The sequence below is a fragment of the Sitodiplosis mosellana genome, unplaced genomic scaffold (assembly GCF_009176505.1).
Source record: "Sitodiplosis mosellana isolate CC-2019 unplaced genomic scaffold, AAFC_SMos_1.0 Smas_scaffold_6226, whole genome shotgun sequence".
In the NCBI taxonomy this organism is placed as follows: domain Eukaryota; kingdom Metazoa; phylum Arthropoda; class Insecta; order Diptera; family Cecidomyiidae; genus Sitodiplosis; species Sitodiplosis mosellana.
Genome location: NW_022601467.1, coordinates 19,723,322 through 19,750,274, shown reverse-complemented (window position 1 = coordinate 19,750,274; position 26,953 = coordinate 19,723,322). Strand labels below are relative to the sequence as shown.

Genomic DNA, 26,953 nt, shown 5'->3' with positions numbered 1-26,953 from the left:
CACACACACACACACACACACACACACACACACACACACACACACACGAACTGGATGCATTAAACAAAAACGGTGGTTAGGCTAATTCAATAAAAAGAATTGACGATGATGAAAATGGTATTCGATATTATTGTTTCAAGATCTGTTGCACATGACCGACGCAACTATGATTCACATTGCATGGAGCCTTCTATTTGTTATCTCTCACTCCACTGCTGTTGTTGCTGCTGCTGCGGCTGCATCGTTTAAAGCGTCTGTCACACATTGACTTTGTACATTTTATTATTTGATTCGTTAGGCACCACACTTAACTCGGTGAACGAAAAACCTGAAGATCTTGATTGTGATGCGAACGAATCGCATAAATCCGAGATGCAGTTAGAATCTTGGAATTTTATGACCTGTTGAATGGGATTCACACCGTGAGCGATGTACACGCACACCGTGCACGAGTAAGAGGAAGCATCAAGGATGGTAGAGGCCTTTTCTTGATGAAATTACGGCATTTTGATAACATCAATTCGGTGATGATAATGAAACAAGATTGTTACCAGTACATCTTTCGGTTGAGATTTGTTTTTTGCTCACCACACAGCCATCGTCCATCTCAATTACGGTTCTTTTATCCAGAAAATACAGATGTTTTCTAATTAAAACACCCAGTAAATGTACATTTGAATTTTGTTGTGATTAGCTCCGACATGTACATACGTTTTTTTTTCGCACATGGTGCAACAAAATAGAAATAATGTTGGAAATAGTGCGCGAGATCGTGTCTGTCTCGAAAACATTTCACAGCATACGTGAATATGTTTACGGACAACTTGAGAGACGTGAGAGAGAGAGAGAGAGAGAAAGATCGAAACAGTCCGTCACTGTAAATAAATTCCAATAAGTCAATAAAAAATAAAATAGAAAAGAATTCATGTTTGCGGCTGAAGTTATCCAAACGTCGCCCATATCTTAATCAAACACTTGCATCCGTATCGCAATCACACTTTTCATGTCAAAGTGTTGTATTTCATCTGTTTGTTGCAAATTTTCGTTTCGTTGTTTCCTTTCGCCATCGAATTCCGGTGTATTTTCCTATATGGCCATTGGCAAGAGATTGTTATACGTTGATGCTTTCAATCGTTTGCTACATAAATCAATTAATATTTGAATTCATTACATGGTCACAAATTCTCATGGGTTCTCTTGGATTCGATGGGCTGAAATTTCATTAACAAGTTTTTTTTTTGTTTCGTTTCTTCCCATGTCTATGTCCATATGTAGTCATCGATGTGAGAAATGTGCGAATAAAACGCGGAACGCGCAAAGCAGTTTGACCATTTCTTTTTTAGTATCAATTTTATTATGTTTAGTTTTTTGTTTGGTTCCTCTTCCTCAATGGTTACAACTTTGCAAATGTTGTTGGGAAAACACGTTTCGGCCAATCGATGCGTGTCGGACATCATTAGTTCCAAAAGTGAAGGAAACACATGACGACGACGACGACAACGAACCAGAGAAATGGTCTGTTTTACAGTTGTTCGGTCAGTTGGAAATGGCATCGAAGTGCCTAGTGCCTGCCGCAATCGGGGAATGTCTCCACCGGTCCTAGTCAGTGCGCGTCATTCCGCTGAATATAAATATTAATGGACGCTCTGCAGCATATCATCTGAGAGAGAAGCACACATTTTCCCCGATTCGTAAAACGCCGTTCGATCAAATTCATATATAAAAATGTGATAACAATGGTAAATATACAAATAGATAGGCCATATTCACATCGCATGTTACCAACAGTGCCTCAATCACTCTCTCTCTCTCTCTGTCTCGTTTTCGTACAAATTGCCATGTAAAAAATGGTTCTTGTACCTCTCAGCTACGTCCAGATATTTGACTTTTACTCTGTTGTATTTGCGTTTTTTTTCTCTCTCCTCAGTTTGCTGTTGATTCGATTTTATTCGATGCAAATCGATGTGGAATGTAAAATGGCCAAGTGAGCGAGTGCATTTCTGCTGAGTGAGCCCGAAAAAAGCAACCGATTTTTCTGCAACACATATTCAATGAATTATTCGCAAAAAAAAGCTGCCGTGTGTTGTTTATTCTGACGCTCACCACATCAACAATAACAATAACAGCAAAATCCTCTAATATTTTCATAAATTCAATTGAAGAGCGCATGCATGTGATTAAAAATGCTTGGCTGGTGGTCATTTTTCATGCGAGCGCACATTCAACACAATAGTCAAATTGGTTCGGGCCCATAAATATGCCGATTGCATGGCACTTAGTGTGTTCTATCCAAATAAATTAATCATAATGAAGTTTTTGCGAAATTGCATTTGTGCAAGCGCACCCAGTGCGATCTCCGATTTGCGATTATTATCCGAATACCGATTGATTTTTTGTTGTTTTTAGGGCATTTCATGCCATTTCGACCGTTGTTTATCTCTTTGCTCATTGTGTGCGAACGAAATGCACTGTCATTTATATGCTCTGGTTGCTGCTGCTGCTAGCCACGTGAATATACCGTGCTGCTGTTAGAGTGAACGATGTAAGCAACAAAATTTACTTTGTAACCGCATCCAAATGACTGTGCACAAAATTGTGATGCTATTTGGTCCTGCGTTTTGAATATTCAGGAGTGTATGTTTCGGCGGCTGAAGCTCATTTTTCCCGTTGCTCTCTGTGTATCGTTTTAATGATATTCATTGAAAACACTCGTAGCAGACGAATAAAAAAAACTGGTGCACTCGAAATCTGATGGGGCCGTGTAAGATAGTCGAATAATTTATTATCGGTTACTGTTAGCTGCTTTTTTCTGTTGTTGCTCTAAATGCGTAGGCAAACCGAAACAATTCGAAAATTCCCAATGGTATTCGAATTGTATGTTGGTCTCTCTCTCTCTCTCTCTGCTCCTATCGATTCACCATTTTTCGCGTTGTAACATCTCAAAATGTGTGTATTTGAGGCGGAAAAACAATAACATCGTTATCGTTAAAAATGATTATGTGCATTAATCGAAACCGAATGCACACTTCATTCTCTGAAGAGTTGGAAGATGGAAAATGGCAACACACACACACAACGATTATTTTCTTAATGATCCTTGAGTGCACCATTTCGCATCACCCAGCCCATATAAAAAGGCCAAACGATCTGTGGAATCGGCATAATTATCGTAATGATAGGTCGGTCGCGTGTTGCCATCCACACTCCAAATGATCCACCGGATTCTAATATGCAACAACACACAGAAAAGAATCTTCGGAAATTTTGGGTGTTCGCCGTAAAATTTGACATTTATATATAAATTTCCATATACATTTTACCGGCAACACTTCAATTTTCCGGGCGATGACATATTTTCGAACATTTTATCAAATACTATATATATTTTACCGCTTGAAATGACAGATGGCGCTAATTTCTGTTGGAATATTTGAAATTATGTCATCGCCCGGAAAATTGAAGTGTTGCCGGTAAAATGTACATAGAAATTTATGTATAAATGTCAAATTTTACGGCGAACACCCAAAATTTCCGGGGATTCTTTTCTGTGTGAAGATCATTTCATGTCACTCGAAAAAGCGTTTGGTTTTTCTTTCCGTTCTTTTCTTGCATTGAAGTTTTCACAAAATCATCAATATACCGAGCAATTATTTTCCATCTCCTTTATTTTATTGCCAATGTTTTTGCCGACAGTAAAATGTGCATCACACATTGAACAGACTTCATTATAAAATATGAAGCTTAACGCTGACTTTGTATTTGATAGGTGTCTCTCTCTCTCTTTCCGTGTGTGTTTGTCATGCGATTGGCATCACAAAGAAAATGTGTTCGGTTGTGACGGTAGTCAAAATGTTAATCGATCAAAATGTTGTAGCTCTCACTAAATCATGCATCAATATATGTGTGTGTGTGATTGCACCGCGGCATCGCGTTGTATGTTAATTATAAAGAAGCCCGTTTTGTCGATTAGGAATGTATGTAAATCGCATCGACAAATGGTAAAAATGTTTACGGTATTGATAAATGGTCGATTTGAATCGTTAGCATTATATTTTACATTTGATCGTCCCCAACTCGATTCTGACGGTGGAGCGCATGAATCGGATGACAGTATACCATTTGTTTACAAGTGTAAGCGATTGCATTCCACCATAAATCAATGCATTGACATGCTAAAAATTATATTAAATGATAAATGCACTTGAACGACAGTTTGATGGAGTACTTGCATTCGCAAATGGCATCCTTTTTTCTGCGTTTGTCTATATTTCCGTTCAACATTTATGCCAAAACTATCAAAATATGTGAAAAAATTCGTTGGATTCAGCCGTAGGATGAAGCAATGGAAAACAAACAGTCAATGGCCCTTTCCCAGTGTGCACATGGTTAAATGTGAATATTTATCGATGTGCTCGCGCTTTCGTGTGCTCAGTAGATAAATAGTAGGTAAGTGTTAGCATATTATTTATTAATGTTGCGAATAAGCCATTTGGCAACGTGCAAATACACAAAACCATTTGCCGGGTGTTTGTTGGTGTTTGAATACATTGCTTACCCCCTCTGGTGATTTGCCATATTTTTTTTCTTCTTCCTTCTTCTTCATCTCTTCCTCATAAATTTACTATTTATTATAAACATATTAAATGTTAGCGAATGTATGTAGACGAGTCCATTTCCACTGTGGAAATGTTTCTTTTCGTTGTTGAGTATGCGCGCATCGTTCACCAAACAAGAAAAGCGGATGCGTGACCGATGTGAGTGTGAAAACGCAACTATGCAAGAATGAAAAAAAAACAACGACAGTTTTCATTGAAAAATGACCAAAGTTCAATTTTGCTACAATCGAACCGGCAAATTTTACAAATGATGTGCGTTTTCTTCGTGTCTTCTAAATTAAATCTGGCTAATGGCCAAACGTGCGCTTGACCGTGCGCACAAACGCACTTATTCTCTCTTTCCCTCGGCCAGTGAAACAATATGAAGTGCACAAATTAAAGTGCGCATAGAACAAGAAATTGGCAGGGCTCAGAGTGAGCGATAGAGAAAGAGAAGGAACCCAACCAGTTGGCGCAAATATAGAAGAATGCATTGAAACGGACACTAAAATTACAGCAATGTTTTTGAACGACTCAATGGGACGCATAATCTATATTCCTGTTTTACTTGATTTTCAACTGTGCATTTGCTGGTGGATTCCTTCCCCACAGCCGCTTATCTATACAACGGCATAGGAAAATACCTGGCAAATTGAAACGAGAAGAATTGAAAAAAAAACGAACACCAACAACAACGACGAATTAGACGGGTGGAGAGAGAAAAAAAAGAGCGATCTCTAAAAGCATTTTGCCCATTAAAAACGCTAATATTACACAACGGACGCCGTTTCACCTAAAGATAACATGATTTTTCCTTTGCAAATCCAAATGACCAACATTCATGGGATAAACAGAATGAAAATAAAACGGTTGTGTGCGGATCGGACATCAAAGCAAACCACAAATTGGCCGTGAATTATCAGGAAAGTGCAAATGAAAGACAGAAAACTGTCCAATGATGTAACATATATGCCGGCACAAGTCCAACAGGATTATGTGCATTTGTTGCTGCTAGAGATATGCTTCTTCTACTTCATACACATCATGTGTTTGTTTTTTTCACCGCTTATTTTCTTCCCGGTACTTTCGAACGAGCAAGAGAGCGACCGGAGAGTGTCAATAACGGAAAATTATACAAGAAAATGTGGAGTGAAGATTGAGTTTGAAAAAACTATCGACAAAGCGACAAAAAAAACTGTGACTTGAAACAAAGAACACGTTTCAAGCGTATGCCTTGAAGATAAACGATACGTGCTGCCGATGACAGCACCAGCATGGAAAAATGGAGCAAACGGGCAAAGAATTAGAAAAATTGTATCGATCACCGGTAATCACAGCTATATTTACTCATTGTCAATTGCGCAATGCGCAAACACATCGCAAGGAAACAAACATTGAGTCGCCCAGTTATCGCTTCGCTTTTTTGCTCCGTAAGTCTCTTTGTTGGTCTCTTGAAAATTGCTGCATTACATGCACAATTATGCTCTCTCTCTCTCTCTCTCTCTCTCTCTCTCTCTCTCTCTCTCTTCCTTTCTCGCCCGGTTTGGAGCGTACCGATGAACTAAACATGTGTAGCATACCGAATTCATACAAATAAACGAGCAAAAAAATGGGAGCTTGTGCTGAGGATTCTATTCGCACACTCGACAATTTATGGCATGTATCCAGAAAAATACCAATCGCATATGGATGATCACTTAGCTTGGTGATTCAGTGCCGTTTCAATAATGTGCCATGGTCTCTCGGCGCGCGCACACTCATCCCATCCAATCGACAATTGATTCGAATGGGCTGCTCTATAGCTGCTCTTCATCTTCAGCCACTTTGTCTTGAGTTCATTTTGCGCATTTCGAAAGAAAATAAAAATATGTCCATACGTATTGTAATTATTTATTGGCACTAAGTTACGGTATCTACATATGCACGGTGTGTGTGTGTATGTGTGTGTGTGGATGCGCGCACACTGGAGATGGTGCGTATTGTGTAACTATGTTGTCGTCCAGCGATATCGCTCGTGGACTGGCTTTCAAAGCAACGGGTAACAAGTATTATTATTGAACAGACATTGCCCATAAAATTCAATAATCAAGTATGCTTTGTTTGCAGCCTTTTTTCTCTAGCCGCATCTCCGATGCAACGCAATGCAATGTTGCATGGATTTGGGAGGCTCACTTGTGTCTGCCAATTGTGCACAATATATTTTACCATAATATAAGGCCTAACGCGCCGATTGGAATGTGGACACAATATTTATATGAAAATCGAAGCGGCTTTTGCAAAACGTATAGAATTTCATTTGAGAAGCGGGTTTTATTGAATTTTCATTAATTGCTTGCAATAAAAATGAAACGCCCCGTAAAAAAATCTAGTTTTTCGTCAATTAAGTTACTGTTGTTGGGCTTTTCTCTGAATCCCCCATTCACATATGATGTGAATATCAACCTCCCAGCGCAGCGCGAAAAAAAAAACATGTGAATAATACGACAATCACGAAAATTACGACATTGCCATCTCGAAAACACTCACATGCAGACACACACGCGCCCAAACAAATCTGATCCACCATTGATTTTCAACCGAACATCGCTTCGTTTGCATGTGTGTCGACGCGATTATCGATAATAAGGTAATGGTAAATATATTTTTTAATGGCATTTCTATTGATCGAAATACTTTTATAGCCAGCGCATGGTGATAAAGCTGATAAAAGGTAAAGGACTAGTTTGGAGTTTGCATATTTGTCATCCAGTTATGTTTGTTATTCAAATCTCTGCTTGTTTATACTATCATCCAATAACTATAAATTAGCTCGTTTAATGGCTATACCAATGAACTACGGCCCGTTTCATTCAATTGGTTTTGTATTTCAATCGACGTAGTTTTTTTTTCGTCAATATGAAGCCTCTCGTTCACGATGCAATCCATAGACAATTTTCATTGGGATAAAAATTGATTTATTCACGAATTCACTATTAAAAAAAAAAGCAAGAGAAAATGAATTTGATTTATTTTCGATTTGCATTTGTTTTTATCACTAAAACAGAAACAAACAAAAAACACCGACTCTGATTTGAATTATATTCGCACGGTGTAACGGTCAACATTTGAATGGATTAAGCTGACTGTCACGCAAACACGATTATTACATGAGAGGACAAGTAAATTTATGAATCATTTGTGATTGAAAATAATAATAGTATGCGATATTCTGGTCATGGAGCGTCTCTGAGTTGCGATCAATCTATATGGTGGATTGGTCTTTCTCTTCCGCACCTCTTTGGATTGCACCACTTGGTTGTGTCCATTTATTTGGGTGGCCACAGAAAAAAAAAGCAAGAAACCATTTCAAACGCTTCGAGATTGTGATCGCAAATAGACAGTTGATATTCAACTCTCTATCTGTACACACATGCTTTCAGTTCAATGATGTTGCGTTCCACAGGTTTACAGCCATCAAAATCAGATAGAAATCAATGGTATTCGGAATGCAATAAAATATATTAAAAGCGATGCTGAAAAGCCAAGCCAACCAGCCAGCCAGCCAGCCAACCATTTACTGTTGGTGGACTCTGAGCCAAGTGCATGGTCACCAACAGCGATATGGAATATCAAACTAAATGAGAAGAAAAATATGAGCAAAATAACTCAAAACAAATAAAAACATTTCGATAGTTTAATACATTTCGTGGAGCAGCAATTTCTTTTTGTTTCATCTTCTGCTCCGCTCACCCATCTCTCTTTGATAAGCAGAAGATAGTAAAAAGCGTATTTACGGTAAATGTTTGCGCATTTAAAACGCTGCCGTGGCCAATAGAATGCAGAGCATGCTGATTGAATAGCTATTAGCGGTTTATTACCTTTGATTGAAGTTCCGCAGAAAAATCAATCGAAGCACACAATTAGATCAGAACGGATTTTTCATTTGAATCATCTTGTTACAACGCGACTGCAGATGCACCAGCATCGAAACGAATTCAACAGCAAAATGAAGAGAGCAAAGAACATAATTCCGAAGAGACGGAGAGAAACAAACATGGAAAATGTGCAAAGAGAATCAATTGCTGGATTGCACCTTGAAGTGAACAAGTCTTAGGCGACCGTGCAAACACAAGTACACATCAAGAGTTAAATAGATAATTTATCGATGCGATTCTTTCTATTAAATAAATCAAACGTTAATATGATAAGGTAAAATACAATGATGCGAACAGAGTGGCAATACTTTGCTAAGGTGCAAGTTGACTTTTTGGACAATCGCTTCAATGTATTCGTACATTGAAACTGCTCATCGAGTAATTGATTGATTTTCGCAACAAAAACCGTTTATTCGTTTATTGATTCGATAATTGTGATTCGGTTCCCTTTGACGTTTAATTAAATTTTCCCATACTATGTGTGGTGTGCGGTACGACGCGGCGTACCAATCATTCGACATTTCAATGACATCCGCAGCCCAATAAAACCGTTGACGAGCTACAATTCTATCAATTTGAAGCGCATAGAATTTATGAGACAAATAAAATACGCTCATGGCATTCTGCCGCATCCCATGCAGACGATGAACGATTTGTGGCACTTAATTTTTATGGCACTCCACCTGATTCAAACGCTAAAGCAATCCATAACAACGACAAAAGAAACCGAATCAATCGATTGTTTCCGTTATCATATATATTGTCGGCACCGAACAAAAGGGGCGAGACCGTCTTATGAGCGAGATTTATTCTGTGTTTCGGTAGTTATGATGTTAGATTTGTCGTTGTATCGAATGTGCCCAGAGCGCATTTACTTAATGCTTCTGTGCTTAGGAATATGTGCCTGCAGTTGCTGTTGCTGTTGCTGTTATACAGTGCCAATCACGTGCATTATTAATTTATTATCTATCACTTAAGACTACATTTTGCTGTTCACGCTCATTTGCTCATTTAACCGTTTCTGATTCCGTTTATTTGATCTTGCAATACACTTTTCTTTCTTTCTTTCTTTCGTTTTTTTTCATCGTTTCATTAGGTAATGACGTCTGCGTTAATGTTTTTTTTTGTCTTTTTCTCTTTCTTTTGTACATTTTGTTGTGCTCTTGTAAATGCGATGACGTTCGTTTTTCACATCATTTCCTTTATCTATCGCAAAAATGAATTACAACCTCAGAATCATGCACCAGACACCAATATCGTGCACATCGCGACCAAGTTCCGTACTTGCCGCTCCGCAGCAGCAGCAGCAGAAGAAGAAGACAACACAAAATAAAGTGCAGAAAAATCATAAAAGCAAAATTTATTTGTAGCGTCAAAGCGAAGCGAATAATCGGTAAATGTACACTTTGAAGAAAGCAATATCGCTAATGGAACTTTGAGTTTCTCGAATTCTTGCGCATCATTTCGTTGCAATTTGGTGTAGTGTAAACACGATTGATGACGAAACAATATTAAGTGATGATTGGAATGCGCACACATGGAGCACGACACGAGCAGGTAGCTATGGTATGGCATTGAGGACGTTATGACGAAAATTGTCACTGCCACAGAAATTATCCGGTAAAAGTTGAATTAATGAAATCTCGCGGTACGGTTACTCAAAAACCCAAATGAGTACATACGAATTAACGCTTATGGATAAGCAACCACGAATGTTCGATGGAAAACTCATTGAAACGAACGTCAACAGATTTGTTTGGCCGAAGAGTTATGTTCTATCGATTACACCGCAATTTATGAGTTCATGCATTTCCTGGCTCTCTCTCACATGCCGTGAATTATTCTTTTTTTTACTGCAGAAAGCGCCAGATAAAACCAGGCGCACATCTTTCTACACACATCAATGCAATTTACAAATGCCGAATTCATTTGTTGCTCGCATTATTTTGTGGCTGGTTTTTCTATTGGCCATTGGTGAAATCTGCACAAATGCAGTGATATAGAGATTAGTTATTATTTTGTAGTCGATTTGCTGGCGCAAACGCAGCTCATATTTAGCTTACGAGGCATATAAAAGGTTTGAGCGCATCATTAATCATACTTGAAAAGCTTATTCGGCCAATTTCGATGGCTGGCAGCAAAATGTGAATGCTATTATCGCACCGTACAGCCATACGTGAGCTCTGCACTCGTTCTGTCTTTGAAATTATTGTCTATAAAATCGTATGATACGGAAAATTCACAATGAATGGCCAATGGCATCCATAGATCATGTGCCATATGCTATTGACCGTAGAATATTCTCAGGGAGAAAAACTGGCTTTCCCAGGAGAAATGGTCTCAATAACGGCATTTCTAATTGACCGAAACATGGATATCCTTTTCACCGACTAATTAATTACTTTCTTGTAAATAAAATCCAACGCCAAAGTGCAGACTTCGTTTGCTAATTTACCGTTACCACCATAACCATCCGAAAATAGAATAACACGAAACTGAAATTGATGGAACCAAGTCAACGATATACTGATTCGAGGAAAAAAATATTTTCATCAAATCTGATTGAGATAATCACATTAATAACAATAAAAACATCACAACATTCATCTTCAAATAAAATGCCAAATGCCCGAAAAAGTGATTCGAGACAGTCTTAATGAAACGGTATTTTCTTGTTTTTCTTGGGGCCTATGTTTGACATATTAGATCGTGCTACACATATCGGAACTAATTACAAATTAAAACCGCAACGTAATGTGATCAGAACCAGAATCCAGTAATTTCATAATAATATGTGTTCATCAAAGAATTTCAGATAGATCACATCGCCAAATTTCGTATATGCATGGCTCAACTAGCCATAAAGAAGAAAAACCAACGGCGATGGCCATGTTCGAAAAATTGTTGATGAATCTCTTCTTCTCTATTCGATTGCTGCGGTTCCGCTTCTTCATCAATATTTTGAAATGGTTCACGAATTCGATTGATTTTTTCTTTATGTTTTGTCTTTGTTAATGCCCTTTGAAAATCCCATTGATTCTCGTAACACAATTTTCGAGCCAATTTTATAACATTATATTCAATTTGAGAGCAAGCTATATTTGTTTTTCCATTTCAGTATTCATTTTCGTACATTCGTTTTGGCGTTTTAAGCGCTGATGCGTTCTTCATCTTCAACTGACCATCGTATGTGTTCCAAGTGGGGGGCAAATCACAACTCAATGGCGATTTTTCGATATTTTTTTTTTTTTGCTCTTCTGATTTGAGTTGTTGTTTTTTCGCTACCAAAAACCTATATTTAACACAGCTCATGATTTCTAATTGGTGTCGAATCGTTCAAAGAACTAATTTCACATCGACAGAAAAGCCTTTCATTTCAAAGAGAGAAAACAAACAGACAGTTCAGTTTCTACTAAATCAAAATCCAAAGATATTTTTCGTTTTCAATTTTGCGTTGAAAAAACAAGTTGTTTTTTCGCAGAAAAAAAAAAATCAAAATTGAAGCATGTTTCGAGAACAAGGTGTCATGTTAACATTCGATACATTTCGATTGGTTTACATGCAAATCTATCATTAATCACTTTGCACATCGCATGCCATGCGATCAATCAATTTTCAGAAGAATTCAGATTTTCAATAATGACATCGAATTTGTCTGTATGCGTTTTTCTTTATGCTTAATTTCCATGTTGCCCGACTGCCTAAGGCCTCGAATGCGTTCGTTCGCTTCTTTCGTTCAGGTTTCGGGATAATAAACCTGTCTATGGTTCTTTGTAAGCAATATTTACGATTAACATGTTATCAGGTCGATCATAGGCACTTATTGTGTGCATATTTGTTTTCAATTGCAAACGCTGCACTAAGAATGCCGCCTATTGAAATCGCATAAAGATAGCTGAACAATTTTTGTTTCTACCGTCGAATGCAAAACGAGCAAAGCGTTTGATAATGGCTATAGAAGACAGTAAATGGTGGAACAAGAATTGCATGCATACGGCATCTCAATGGACGATAGGCAGCCAATTTATATGCAATTATTGGTGACAATGTTTTCGTGTTATGCATCCATACTACCTCCTCTCGTCTTCTGTCTATCCCGAAGAATTTGCAAAATCAGAAGAAACAAGAGACAGCATCAACAGAATTCTGTGCTTTTCGATTGGCCAAACGAAAATTTTGTTGCAAAAAAGAGAGAGATAGAGAAAACGGCAAGTAAAAAAGCGAATATGTTTTTCGCAAACTGTACATATGCGATGATATCTCATTTTTCGAATCGTTTTGTCTTCTGCTGAAACGTAGACGAAAAAAAGTGCAGTTAAAGAATTTTCAGGTATTAGATGAAAAATGCAAACGATCACGTACGAAAGGTAATTTTCTGCTGTAGATCGGTAATAATACCACCGTTCAACTGTCTAAATGACTCTTCGGCCAGATGATTTGTGCTTTTTGGTTCAACCGTTCGACAAAACGGCAACTAAATGCAATACACACATTTTGTCAAAGAGTGCGAGTGCACTCACAGTAAGGTGATGGCGCGCAATGAACATCACCGCTTGGGTGTTTCTGTGCCAGGTTTTAACGACAACACACACTCATGAAGAGAAGGCGGTAGCGAGAGAGAGAGAGAGAGAGAGAGAGAGAGAGAGAGCACAACAAAAATAAACGGAGCACATAAAATGCGAGCTACGGAGAATGAAGTGTTTAAAGATAGACTAGTAAAAAAGTGTGTTCGTTGCAATTGATACAATTGATAGCCATTTAAAGTGGCTGGTAATTCTATAGAATATTGTTGTTGGTTTGTGTTGAAACGTCAAACACGACTTAGCCGCCACATTACGCCAATGTGTTCAATCGACCGATTATCATTTGCCGAGTTTGCTCTGTCTTTTTTTCCTATTTGGATTTGCAAAGCAACAAAAACAACAACAATTGCGCGCGCTCGCGGTTGCAAATTCATTCAGTCGAGAAATGTGCATCGGACTTTATTTTCACTGTGCACACATAAGTGAAATATTCAAACAGGTGTACGTTATACCTGTCATCACATCACCAATCAGCACTGACATTGGACCGCACCACAAATTCGATATACAATTCTGTTGTCTGACTTCTTTGTCTCTGGGATCGCATTGCTCGCGACGTGTCACTCCATCGAAATTTTTGTCATTTTGATTCATTTGACCTCCGCATTAGAATGTGAACCGAAATTTAAACCTTTTATGTCGCTCTACCTATTTGACTGACTGACGCACCGATAATTATCGCTCGTATTTTTTTTCCTCCATTCGTTCGTTTTGTCATCGTCGTGGCTGTCGTTTGATTCCCACCGATCTTCCTTTTTCTCTCTACTATTTTCGTTGTTTTGCTTCGTATGCGTCAAAACTTTTAATTAACCGTTCAACAGAGTTAAAAAGGTAGCTTAACAGAAACAAAAAAAAAGACCGTGAAGAGAAAAAAGAAAACGGCGGACGTTGTCACCGCTTAACAATTCAATAATTTTATCCAGTTAATTATGTGATTGATTTGTATGGCAATCATTCTGTCTCGAGAGCATCGAATGCAAATTCATGACATGAATTGAATATTGACCTTGTGGCCAGCCGCACAATGCAACATCCACGATCGGTATTGTAACGATCCATTGAAAGTATTCATAAAATTTTATTTTTACGATTATTTGCTTTTGGCCGTGTTTTTTCTCTGTATTTTGCTCCATACCTCCCTATGGCCACAAGTAGTAAAATGCCATTCATAACATATCAATACGATAATTTTGTGAATGATTTTTTTCTCCCTTTTTTATGCTACTTTATGGCGGTGATTATGGTTGTGGAAATTATTGGTGATTGGTTCGACTTGATTGGCATGAACATATTTTTTTTTGTTGCTGCCTCATCGCTGAACGCTGCCTCATCGATCCTTTTGGAAATGAGTGTGTTATTGGTTGGACAATAATCTGGATTGAGTTGCACAGTGACATCATTAAAATCGACTATTTATGCATACGAATTTCATTTAGCGATCAACATGACGTCATAATCTTCTACTCATTCCAAATTTCATTACCTTAACAACTTGATTCTCTTCGCTTTTTGGTGCGGATACTACGACTTCAGATTTTATTAATTTATTATTTCATAGCGTTTTGTGTTGTTTTCAATCAACAATTTCACTCGGTTAAAAAAAAAGAAGATCTGAGTGAAAGAGAATCAAGATATGAAAAAAAAGTAAACAATCTGCAGCCGAATAAATAACTCTCGTCAATGGACAATTATATAGAGTTTGCAACGCATCTCGATGCTTCGATAACCACGTGAAGAGCAGCAAGACAAAAAAAAACTGAAAGCGCATAATGCAACATTTAATTGCACAATGTTATCTTGCTCGGACAAATTTAATTACAACGCTTATCCGAGTTACAGTTAAAATTGTTTTTGTGCAAGTACCGAATGAGAAAAGAATATACCTTGGCCACGCACAGAAAATAAACAGAAAAATTATTGTTATGTGGTGGCAAATATGCAAATCAGAGCTTATTGTGGAATGAATGTTGCAGCTTTTTTTTCGGCAGTTGTTGCTTCTTCATTGGCTCTTGTTCTTTTCTTCGGTTAACATCGTTTACAAATCGAATAAACTGAAATTCCGAACGATCGTTACTTCTTTTCATTCCAAGAATGGAACTAAAAGCATGCCAAAATACATGGAAGCACGTGAAAATTGTCTTTAATTCAAAATCAAATCTGAATCATTTTATCTTCTTTTCAACACCTTCTACCAATCGCTGATGATTTGCATAATTCAATGGGCTCAACACGATATAAACTAATGCTCCAAATTCCTTTTCATAATATATTTGAATTTGTTTTCAAAATACAGCCTAGGATTATGCTTCGGAATAGGGCAGTGTTGTTGTGACCAGAGAAAAAAAAAACGCTAGAAAAGTTGCGAAAAGAATTGATATTATCATCATTGATTCCATACAATATTTTAAAGAATTTAAACGAATCTACAGAAGCATTCCACATTCTTTGACGTCATTCGAGATAAGACGGTGTGTGTTTCGTTCTATTCGCTTTATTTTCGTTTCCGAATTCTCGATAGAATTAATTTCATTAAAGCTTGCAATATCAGTATCGTTCACCATATATTTTCGAAACAAAAACGGTTAATTTCGATGATGCAACGATTGAATTAATGAAGTTGTAGCGTGTGTTCAGTGCACATCCCTCGCTTTCGTTTAATCGATCACACAAACGATTATCATCTGGCTAATAGGACTCGGTGCAAAAGTGCTGGCAAAATTGAAAAGCCATAAAACGACAACAGAAGTACGGTAATCAAAAAGATAAACACTTGATAAGTACATAAACGGTCGAGATCCACGCAATCGAAGTCTTCGTATTTCGATATTGGCCGATCAATTGCCGTGTAAATTATGATATTATTGAGTGTGTTGATGACGCGTTTCGTTCTTTTCATGCGCGAAAAAAAGAACGAAAAAATAATAAGAAAGAAAAAAAGAAAACAAACCGTGTTCATTTGCTCAAAGTAAAACCGACACTTATCCTTCGCACTTCTGGAGTGTGGCATGAAATATCAACTTATCGAGATGATCATCACGAATCTTTCTCCTTAGCTCGAGTGTTTCGTTTGTGTATCTGATGTGTGCAGTTTTTTTTTTTCCATTTCGGTGGCGCTATTGCACTGCGGATACATATAGCTGGCATTGCACTGCTTAATTACAGTATAAAAGCAATGAATAATCGTTGAATCGTTTTTACACGCGAAATGAAAGGCAATCGCAGTGCAATGCCGGGTAATGAAGGTATCAGACACATCATTTAATCATAGCTATACCTTTTTTTCGTGTGTGTTGCAGAAATGTGCGCGAGCAGAGGGTAATCTTTATTCGACTCAAGATCTTTTCCTTTTTTCTCCTATTATCCAAGTATCATTATCGATCATTTCAAAAATGATATTGACTATTCGTAGTGGCACTTTAGAATTATGATGGATTTTAATGATCGATGCAAAAATCTGCAGAAAAACAAACAGATCGTTCACGATGCATATTTGAGCGAGAGAGAGGGAGTAAAAAAAAAAAACTGATGAATCGTCAGTCGGACAGGCGATCGATAAGCGCGGCCAATGCGCGTTCCACTGATAGAAACGAATGCTGCAGGTTTAGAAGTACGTTTATGTAAAACAGTGGCAGATAGCATGCACAATGGCGAAAAATAGTCGAGATAGAGCAGCCAAACATGAACACCGAAGAGAGAAAAAAAAGCAACGAAACCCAAACATACTTGCCCATTGTGCGTTAGTGTGCTGTGTTTTTTTTTCGTTTTGCTCTCGTGTTGTTGTCGATGCATTGCTCGGCAGTACACAATGTACGTACACACATAATATGATTTGAAGTGCACCTCATTAAATTTTATATGATAATTTCTTCACACTTTGATGACCATCAACAACGGTTAGGTGTGTTGGTTACACATGGTCTGCTGTGCAACCGTTTCGAATATTCGATGAGGTTTTTTTTCCCTTTTCTGTTCGTTTCGTTTCTTTTAGTCTGTCTATTTTTTTCATAGCTCTCCGCCTTTGTGTGTGTGTGTGTGTGTTTATTATTGTTCTCATTGCCTTTCTTCTTTTTGCAGCCGCAAGATACTTATTACATAGTTTTATGAATCTAGAGCATTTTCCGCTGCAGTCAAGCATCCAAAAACATTGAAGCGCGCTTTGAATTATTACTTCAACTTGGTCAATTTGTTGCCCATCACGAATAATAACAATAGGCTAGTCTATTATTGCGTCGGTCAGAATAGCGCATCGAACTCGTTGTAGTTTTCGGTCTATCTGCTCAAATGTCCACATATCGGTGTTGTCGATAATGAGCGATGATATAAACATGATTTATGACTCTCTTACTCTCTATCTCTCTCCATATCCACCTAAGCTATTGGTTTAATAAACTCATTCGACTGATTTATTACCGCGATGACTATAAATAAACATAACTTTTGGGGCCAAGATAGTGATGAGCAGCCGGTTTATGTAATTAATTTAAAAGTGTTAAAATTTAACACATATTTTCTTCAAGCACATATAAAAAATATTATCCTAGGTTCAGTAATTTTGGATGGATCTTTAATATATATTTTTTATTATGGAATACAACCGTTTTTTTTTGTTATGTGTTTCATTTACAGTTCTTTATGTTGTGTTGGTAAAATTTGTTGGTGTATTTTAAATAAGTCGCGCTATGTTTAACATCAAATCATAATCTATTCGCAACGGGAGTTAATCTATATCGGTCCACATGTTAGCTGTTAATTTCTGATTTACTGCTGAAAAATAGCCGTTATCCATCACAATCGGCTCGGTGTTTCAGGCGAATTAATTGTCAAGAATTTCGGCTATTTCCACTTCCGTGGTCCCGAACCATGTGGCTCACGTATGCGAACGTTTAAATATTAATGATCACTGTTTCGAATATCGGATGGATTATAAATAAAAGAAGAAGTAGTAACAGAAGAGAATAAAATGTTCAATCTATCTCAATCAAATGCAAATGTGTTTTTGTTATCTCTTGAGTCTGGGTGTGTGTGTGTGCTTATGTAAATATTGTGGAATGTTAGGATTCGATTCGAAGAGTAAATCGCAATAGTAAAGCAACGCGCCGCGTAAAACCAATATTCAAATTAATCTGAAAACCGTGCGTGATGGCAATAAAAACAACGAGGCAATGAAAACCACGAATGCCACGCGATGATCGATTCAAGTGCAATTGGATCATTGGTGGTGGCATTGTCCGATTTTTATTTGCAATCAAAATCGCAGACTCCTGACTACTACTTCTTTTTCTTATTCTTCCACATCTCTATCGTTCAATTCATCAAATTGGATAGTATTTTCATTTGTTCATTCCGTTGTTTGTTTTCTTTTTCTTTCTATTTTCTCTCTGTCTCGATCTCTTGTTAATGGTCTTTGTTGTTTTCGTTACAAATTTGATTCCACGTTTAATTGCAAATACGTATGAGTTGTTTACACACCACATTCAGTCACATTGTTTGTGGTTAATTTTCATGATATTTTCATGAAAATAAAAAAAAACACACAAAACCCATCGAGATCATTCAGATACAGATCACATGAACAAATCACAAAACAAATCAGCGAATCCATCAATAGACACAAAATGAAAAAAAAAAAAAATAACACACGAACGAGAAAGAAATACATGAGTCGTTAGAAATTAAGCCACAAATAATGATCTATCAGCACATAAAATGGTACACTCACTGTGTATGCTGTGCATAATGTTTGTTACTGTGCGCGAGCAGCAAATTGTTTGGAAATTTTGATACACATTTGCTTTTCCTTCGTTTCAGCTGTTTTGTGTGATTTTTTTCGTTGTTTTATTTCGCTAGTTTATTTGTTTGTTAAAAATCTCTGGCTAAAATACAGAAAAAAGTAGGTAACTAGTGTTAATGTTACCACGGTTGCACTAATTTCGATAAATTCGTTTTGTTCATTTCATGTTTTCTGGTGTGCACTTGTTTACAAATGACCAGTATGAAGTGCGCGATTCTCTTTTTTTTCGTTACCATTCGCATTTTTTTCTCCTTTCGCCGTTCTGCCGTATATTCGAAAAATAAAATCATTTCTCAATGGGCACCGGAGTAAAAGAAAGAAAACGAGAAACAAAACAGTGGAAAAAAAAACGAGTCTTGATCGACCCGTTTCAACTAGTATTTAAAGAGCACAAAGTGAAGATGTTTTTTTTCTTGCGTATTTATGTCAGATGTGTGGCTTATGATAATAGCCCGATTTAAGAACATACACACTACTCTACGGTTTACTAGAACCAACTGCTCGATACTATCTTCTTTTTCACTACTTCCTTTAGACAATAGTACACACAACGTGTTTCTTGTGCGTACCCAATCGCACAAGCATGACATTTTCGACAACTTAGCAACCCATCGACGAAATGGACAACGTACATCGCTCCAAATAATGCAGCAGTGGCAGCAATAGCCGAAAAAAATGGAAAAGAAAATGAAAATGTGTCACCTGTTGATAGCGCGTAGAATGTAACATGATGCGTGAACAAAAGATTGCTTGTATTTTCATGTTAATCATATCGTTCATGCATATGACACGGGTTCATGTAGGCAATAAAACCGTTTTAAAAAGAGTGAACGAGGAAAAAATTGAACGTACCAACTCGGTGCTTTGACTGAGTGACAACGAGCAGGCGAACGAGCGTGCGAAAATTTGACCATGGACTTTGTGTGTACGCGCAAGAGCGCGCGTGAAATATTTTGTTCGCGTGGCCTGGAAAAAGTCAGCACTCGTGGGCTCTCTCTCTCTCTCTGAAATTCTGTACAAATTGCTCGCATGCTACACATTAAACATGTTTCAACATTGTCGTGAAAATGGGGAAAAAAACAACAACAACAACATAAAGTGAAGAGAATTGTGAACACGGTTAGTTTTGGAAACATGATTCAAAACAACATGGTTTGGTGAAAAGCTTTGTAACCGAAAAAACAAAAGAGAAAACTACTACATCGATTTCAGCATCAATTTTTGTTTGTATTCAATTCTCCGCGATGCAACAACTACTTGCTGATAACAACAAATATTAAATACTTTTTAATTGGAACGTTTGATTGGACGCGGCTACACTTAATTGCATATAAATTGGTTAATAAAACCTTCTTTTTTTTCATTCATTTTCTTTGCAATTGGTTGATTACAAATACGTGCAGATAGCATCGCTGACAGGAAGAAGAATTGCAATATTTATGCACAACATTTGGCCGTTGGCTTTTTTTCTGCACGGAGAGTAGTAAATCTCTGTAGATTATTTATTCGCTAGTCGAAGTTGAGTCAACTCCACTCGACTGGTCGATTGATAGCGGAAAATGCGCGCGCACCAAAATTAAACGCTGGTGTGTGTGCGTGTGTGTGTATGTTGGCAAGTGCTATCATTCGGTTGTGCTTCGACGACTATCCAAAGTATTATGATTATCTAACGAATACAATGAAATCAAGTAGCAAGTGCATTTTGTTTTGTTTTTGTGTTTTTTTTTCGCCTTCTGTTATAACAATTTTCGTTGCAATTACTTTGGCTTGTATCGCGATGATGGCGAAATAAAACGTGTTCGCGAACACAAGTTCATCGTCACTTTGGTTGGTTACAGTAGTAACAACAGCAGCAGCAGCAGTACCAGCAGCAACAGAAAATTGTCATCAATTTCCATGAGCTTTGCCATACGCACACAGTTATTGTTCGATGCGACAACGGAACACTACATCGAAAACTATTCGAATGGTCATTCTTTGAGTTGGATGCTGGCTGCATTTTCAATGTATTGCTGCTTGCCCGTTTTGTTGTTGTGGTCGTTGGAACATGTTTAACACGATGTCACACAAAGCATAATTTACAGCTGCATTTAATCGCGATAATTGTTTGGCATGATTGGTTGTTGTAGAGTGTGAGCTAGCCTATCTGCTCACACAATCGAATCATGTTTGAATCGGCTCATTAGAAGTGTGCACACACTAGGTATGATTACGCACATGTATTTTTTTTCGTGCGATCGGAAGAAGAACATTGACAACAGCATCAGCGGTCAGCAAAAGCCGAAACCGAGACAGAGACAGAGAGAGAGGGAGAGAGAGAGAAAGCATTAGATATAAATATTTCTGGCGACGAGGAAAGATTTAGAAAATTGTACAATTATAAAAATAGTGATGGCACTGGTACAAATAAATCCCCAGTCGGTCGATCGACCGATTGATCGTTTGTCGAACGTGGCAAGCATTTTTGTGCGAACTGCTTTTTGTTCCCCATTTCTCTCCGGCGAGCCGTCTTCAGAGTTGGGGAGAAAAGAGCATTTCGTTTGTTTTGTGTCTTTGTTCCGCCTTTTTTTCATTCTGATGTGTGTTCGCGAGATATTGCATTAAATTGCTGTTGTACAGGCATCGTAAACTTAATGGCCAACTCTCAGCGATCGCACATCGGCAGCGGCAGCACAAATGTGGAGCGGGGAAAATGAGGTAAATAACATATGATTATTGATAATCGATTATCTTGTTAATTTCTATTGAGCAGCTCAATAAACCTAATAATAACAGATGAAGTTTGCTCGTTTTACTTCTCTATTTGGGTTTTCCTTTCCTCATTTTTCAATTGGTTTGCGTTGAGTGCGTAAGGTTGAATTGTAGCAAACACATGCACGCACACATTTGGATTTTTCGGAATCTTTTAATGCAAAACCCCAAAAATGCATATACCCATGACTTTGCTACGGTCGCAAAGGCAATACAAATAATATAGATTATCAAAGTTTGCGGAAAATTAAAAGAAAAACGTTTGTTGTTTTCGGCCACATGTGCAAATATCTGTAAATCATTCGCTCGAAATTCCAACCATTGGAATTTCTGCGTGAGATAAAATCACGTACAAAAATTGAACAACAATTAGATGGAGTCACAAATCGAAACATAAGCATAAGCAGAAGAGGAAGAAGAAGAAGATGTAAAAAAAGTAAAAGCCTTTAATCCGACACACATTAAACTCAATTATATTACAAATAAATATATCCAGTGAATGTTTAGCCGTTGTACAATATACACACGCGGTACGTGAACAAATAGCTTTCGATGAAATGAGTACAGCAAAATAAAAAACTCATTGCAAAGGAGCCAGTGAATCTATTGTCGAATGTTAAACGATGAATAAATGTGGCATGGAAGAGAAAAGTACGGAATGGGAATGACCAGCGAAAAAATGGCATAAAGTGTCATAAAGTGTGAAAATTTTATTTACTTCATCGCCCAAAGGAATAGTCACACGGGTGCGCGAGCGCACGACTACTCTATTTGCGATTGCAGCAAGTCTATTTGGGCCAATGGTTAGTTTTTTTTTGGCATCACAATGGCATAATTCAAAAGAGCCAACACAGAAAAAAAAAGAACCAGCGCATCAATAAACGTTATTACTTAATACAATCCAATAACGAAAATTCCACGAGAAGAAGAAAGAAAGAAAAAAAAAAAAAGGTCAATCGCAATCGTTACTAATGCAATTTACTCATTCTTCTTCTTCTGACACTGCCGCTCGTTTGCGGGCATACACATTCGACAGCGTGTGCGAATGGCCCCTTTGTTTATTGATTCTCACCAAACCATCGCAACTATAGCTACACACACACACACACACACACACTTCATATGCGTTTAACGGCGGCAATTGTGTATGCATCGCAAACGGAATGCGAATTCGTAACAAATCATAAAATGAATACACCTATTCAATTCAATAGAGCGTGCGATTTAAATCCATTGTACACGCTATCAGCAACTAAAGTATAAAATATTACCATTAATATTTATAAATCTCATTGTATCGGTGCTGCAGCCATAATTTATTCATTCTTCGCTCGCGCGCGCTTCTCTCTCTCACTCACTCATCGCGTACCTCAGATGCCTTTATATGCCTGTTTGTGCGCCTCTTCTTGCCCACGTTTCAGTCTCAGTCGCTCTTGCATTCTCCGAGTCACAAGTAGAATTAGAATTTTGCATCAAAGTAGCCGATTTATCTAATTTTTGCAGGTATGAAGCGCGTAAAAAGCGAGAATCCACCAAAAAGAAATGTGCAATAGATGTTTGGTGAATCGAACGCAAACCTAACTAGTATCTCTCATCGATATCGCGAATAGAAAAAATATATATATATTTATAGATGTTTTATGTGAGTGTGTGTGTTTGTGCTCATGTGCTACACACAATTTTCATGTCGATACATTGTTTACCAAAACCGGAACCCTAATCACACCCAACGATGTGCATTCGAATGACGTCCGTCGCAGCAACAGCAAAATGCAACCGAGGCCCGGGCAACTGCCTCTGCTCTCGCTGGGTAGTTAGAAATTTCCATATTTATTATATTTCCTAATTAATCAGGCAGAATGTGTCCATAATTCTGACACTTACATGCTCAATGCATGCTTACTTTGCTCGCTCGCTTGTACGATTCTTTCGATCCAATTAACTAGCAAAATGGTGCGTGTCGCCGTGGAAAGCATAGATTGAAAATGCATTTGCATGGAAATTGTATCAATGAGGCGAGATTTGCAATGCCCGGTGCATTGATGATGAAAAAAAACCGTCTCTGGGTAATGGTGTGAACGTGATTTTCATAGATTATAGAACAACGATCCCGTTGCTGATATGTGCATTGTCGTTGTCGTCGTTTTCTTTATCTTTCCAGATATTTTAGCTAGCTCATGTTCGATCCACGAACAAGCATCAAGACAAGACATTTCGATTAAACACCAACCATTTGCGTTTGAAATTATTGACTCTTCGGAATCGGTACACAATAAGAGCACGAGCATCAAAGATCAAACCAAAATGTTATATCGTCGAAAAATCAACCTGAAAAGGATTATTATTCAATCGCATTGTATGCAACATATAGCATACGATAATTTTTGTTGCTGTTAGCGCAACATATCGAATCGGATCGGTAACACGTTAGGTGTACAATGTACAAATAATGGACAAAATAAACTGTACATGGCACTGGTGATGTTTGCACGAGGCACGCTTTTGTTCGATCAGTTCGGAAGAAAAACAGGCCTGAACCAGCTGACAAAGTAGCTGTTTTATTGCCTTTATTTCACCGAATCTACGGAAAAATCCGAAAATTAGCTCAATTCTGCTCGAAAAGAGAAAAAAAAAACGCAAAACTATTACTAGAAATGTGTCAAATTATGCAAAATTCAACATGGAATACTGTTAGTCACTCTACACCAATCGAATTGAGTTGAGTGACGCATTGTTTGGCCACACAAAGAATGTGGATTAGATAAAAGAAGCTCTTGTTGTGGTTGCTGCTGCTGCTGCTGTCGCCGGTTGTTAAGTGACTTCTTTTTTTATTTATTTCTTTCAAATTTATTTTGTTATACACAAAACCAGATCCATACCGATGTTAAAAAACGGTACAAGTATTAATCCATTCTTCAGTGTGAACCATTCGATCGATCAGCGTGTGCTTTATTGGCCATTGGTTAAATTCCGATCTATTAGTATATTGGCCAGTATTTCGTTTGTCGTCGCTGCTTGCCATTGTCATTTAAATGCGATTTATATTTATCTGTCTTCAATTGAATCTGATGGATTCGATGTCGATATTTCCGACATTTTTCTTTTCTCCCTTGTTGTTGTAGTCTCTGCGTCCGTTGGTAATTTGTGTCTCATTTCTGTTACGTATCTTTTTCCATTCTTCAATGGATGGCAATAACAAAAGATTCGCTCAACTATACGTGTTAATATTCATCACTTTTCAAAGATTTATTTTCTAACAAACACAAATGGACAAATTTTCTGTCTGATAAACAAATAATTGAACGAACGAGTAACAAAGGAATAACAACCGTTAGCCTGTTTGATTTGTTAATTTTTCTCCATATTTTTGTTTTGTTTTCGATTGGATAAAAAATATGAATTAGATTGATGTTTGATCGCATTTCAAACTAACAACGGACACACACACTCACACACCGGCAATGCACCATTTTTCGATGGAAGTTAATTTTGTATGGAATTTTATCATAAATTATTGGTGATAATTGGGCGGTATTATCGCCGTCAACATCGTTTTAATTTTCTGCCCAGTCGAATCCAATGTTAGCGCTAATTCGATGGAAATATTGTATGGTTCGTTTTCTCTCTTCATTTCCTTTTTCCAATGAATTGGCAAAATATTCCACCGAAATGTGTGTGAGTGTGTATTCAGACAAGAACGACAACAACGAGTGGCCGTTGTCACGTCGATACTTCGCCTTGAATCAATTTAATTCCGTAATTAATTTTTAAAATATGTCAATTGTGTGAATACGCTGAATTGAGACCCGATCAGATCCTCTTAAAATCATCGATATTATTGGTAAATTTTATCGCATTTCAAATGAATGACAGTATCTCGCTCGACCGTTGTCGATGCTCGTGGACAAGAACGAGGCAACGACGACAACGACGACAAAAACTCATCAGCCTATGCAAAAGACATTATCACCTATAGTTTATTGTCATTGAATGCATACGCATCTTTTCATGTTGTTTTCTCCGCCGTTCAGGCGCACACATTGTTTCTGCTCTGGATTTCTTTTGCCAATCATCTTTAACGTTGTGCGTTTTTTCTTCTTTCCCCTTTAAATCTCTCCCATTTGATGTGTGCGTATACAATATTATAATTTCTCATCTCTCCATTTGCATTTGGTTCCAATAAAAGAGACCTAATTGTTTTTATTGTACGCTTTTACCGTTGGATGCTTTTCTTTATGGCTCCATCACCCAAGCCTTCATCGAACATATACGCACCAATTTATGATCACGACCGAAGGAAGAGTGCGAGAGTGAGACACTGATATGGTGATCATCATCATTAAAGTGATAACCACAGTCGAATGGCAAATGTCGATTGGTTTTTGACAAATCAACTTTTGATTTCCAGACGAACCAATTCATTAAATTAACTGGAATATGGGCCGAGATGATAAAAATCCAAATGTCACTTTACGAGTATTTACATAATTACACAAATTAAAAATGCGCGCGGCTTTTCTGCCACGTTTCTTGATCGATTTTTTTTGCGTATTTGGTTTAGCAAATCATTTCGAGAGGCTCGGGGAATATGGAAGAAATTGAACATAGCTTATTCTTTTCCCGATTGATTCAATTAATTATTATTCTGCATTTGGTAAAAAAAAATCAAAACGAAGAAACGAAATAAAAATCGTCAGGATAACGATTGCTGTTGGTTTTCATAAATAATTCATTGGACTTGACCGTTGTAAACACCTGTACTATGAATGCATTGCATGAAAATAGCCGCATGCAATACAACACTTGCGCTGAACAACACACCAAAAGCGAATTGATAAACTACACCGAAACATAGTTGAGCTTACTCTCTCAGCTGCGCTATTCATGCAACTATTCAATGGGCCAATAAATCATTGAAGAATTGAAGCATCCTTAGCAAGAGAACACTCCACAACGAGTAGATAAGCACGGTCCAATGGATAAACTAGCCATGAAACATGATAACAATTACACACAACTGTTGAATATCGTCTTTTTCTCTTCGCTTTACGTTAATTTATACAGATTTTTCTCGTTAATCGGTCAATTAATTCCCGGTGTATCTCTTGTGCATCCATCGAATGAGTCTCCTGATTTCGACCGCTTCGAAACTAAAAATTACGAATTGCAACAAGGAATTTTTGCTCGCGATTTTCGGCACCACATGAAATGTTAATTTTTTTTTCAGCAAAAGATGAATAACGCATAAAGCCGGAAAGAATGTATTTCAAGTAATGATTTTGAGTTATGTTTTTCTGTTCCATTGCTGTTGTTGTTTCT

The 26,953-nt window shown here is 37.5% G+C and overlaps 1 protein-coding gene across 2 annotated transcripts in view; it reads right to left on the bottom strand.

The window, feature by feature from the left end:
- The window catches only part of LOC129578772 (uncharacterized), a 63,741-nt gene that overhangs the window by 33,915 nt on the left and 2,873 nt on the right, over positions 1–26,953 (bottom strand). The window lies entirely within an intron of this gene.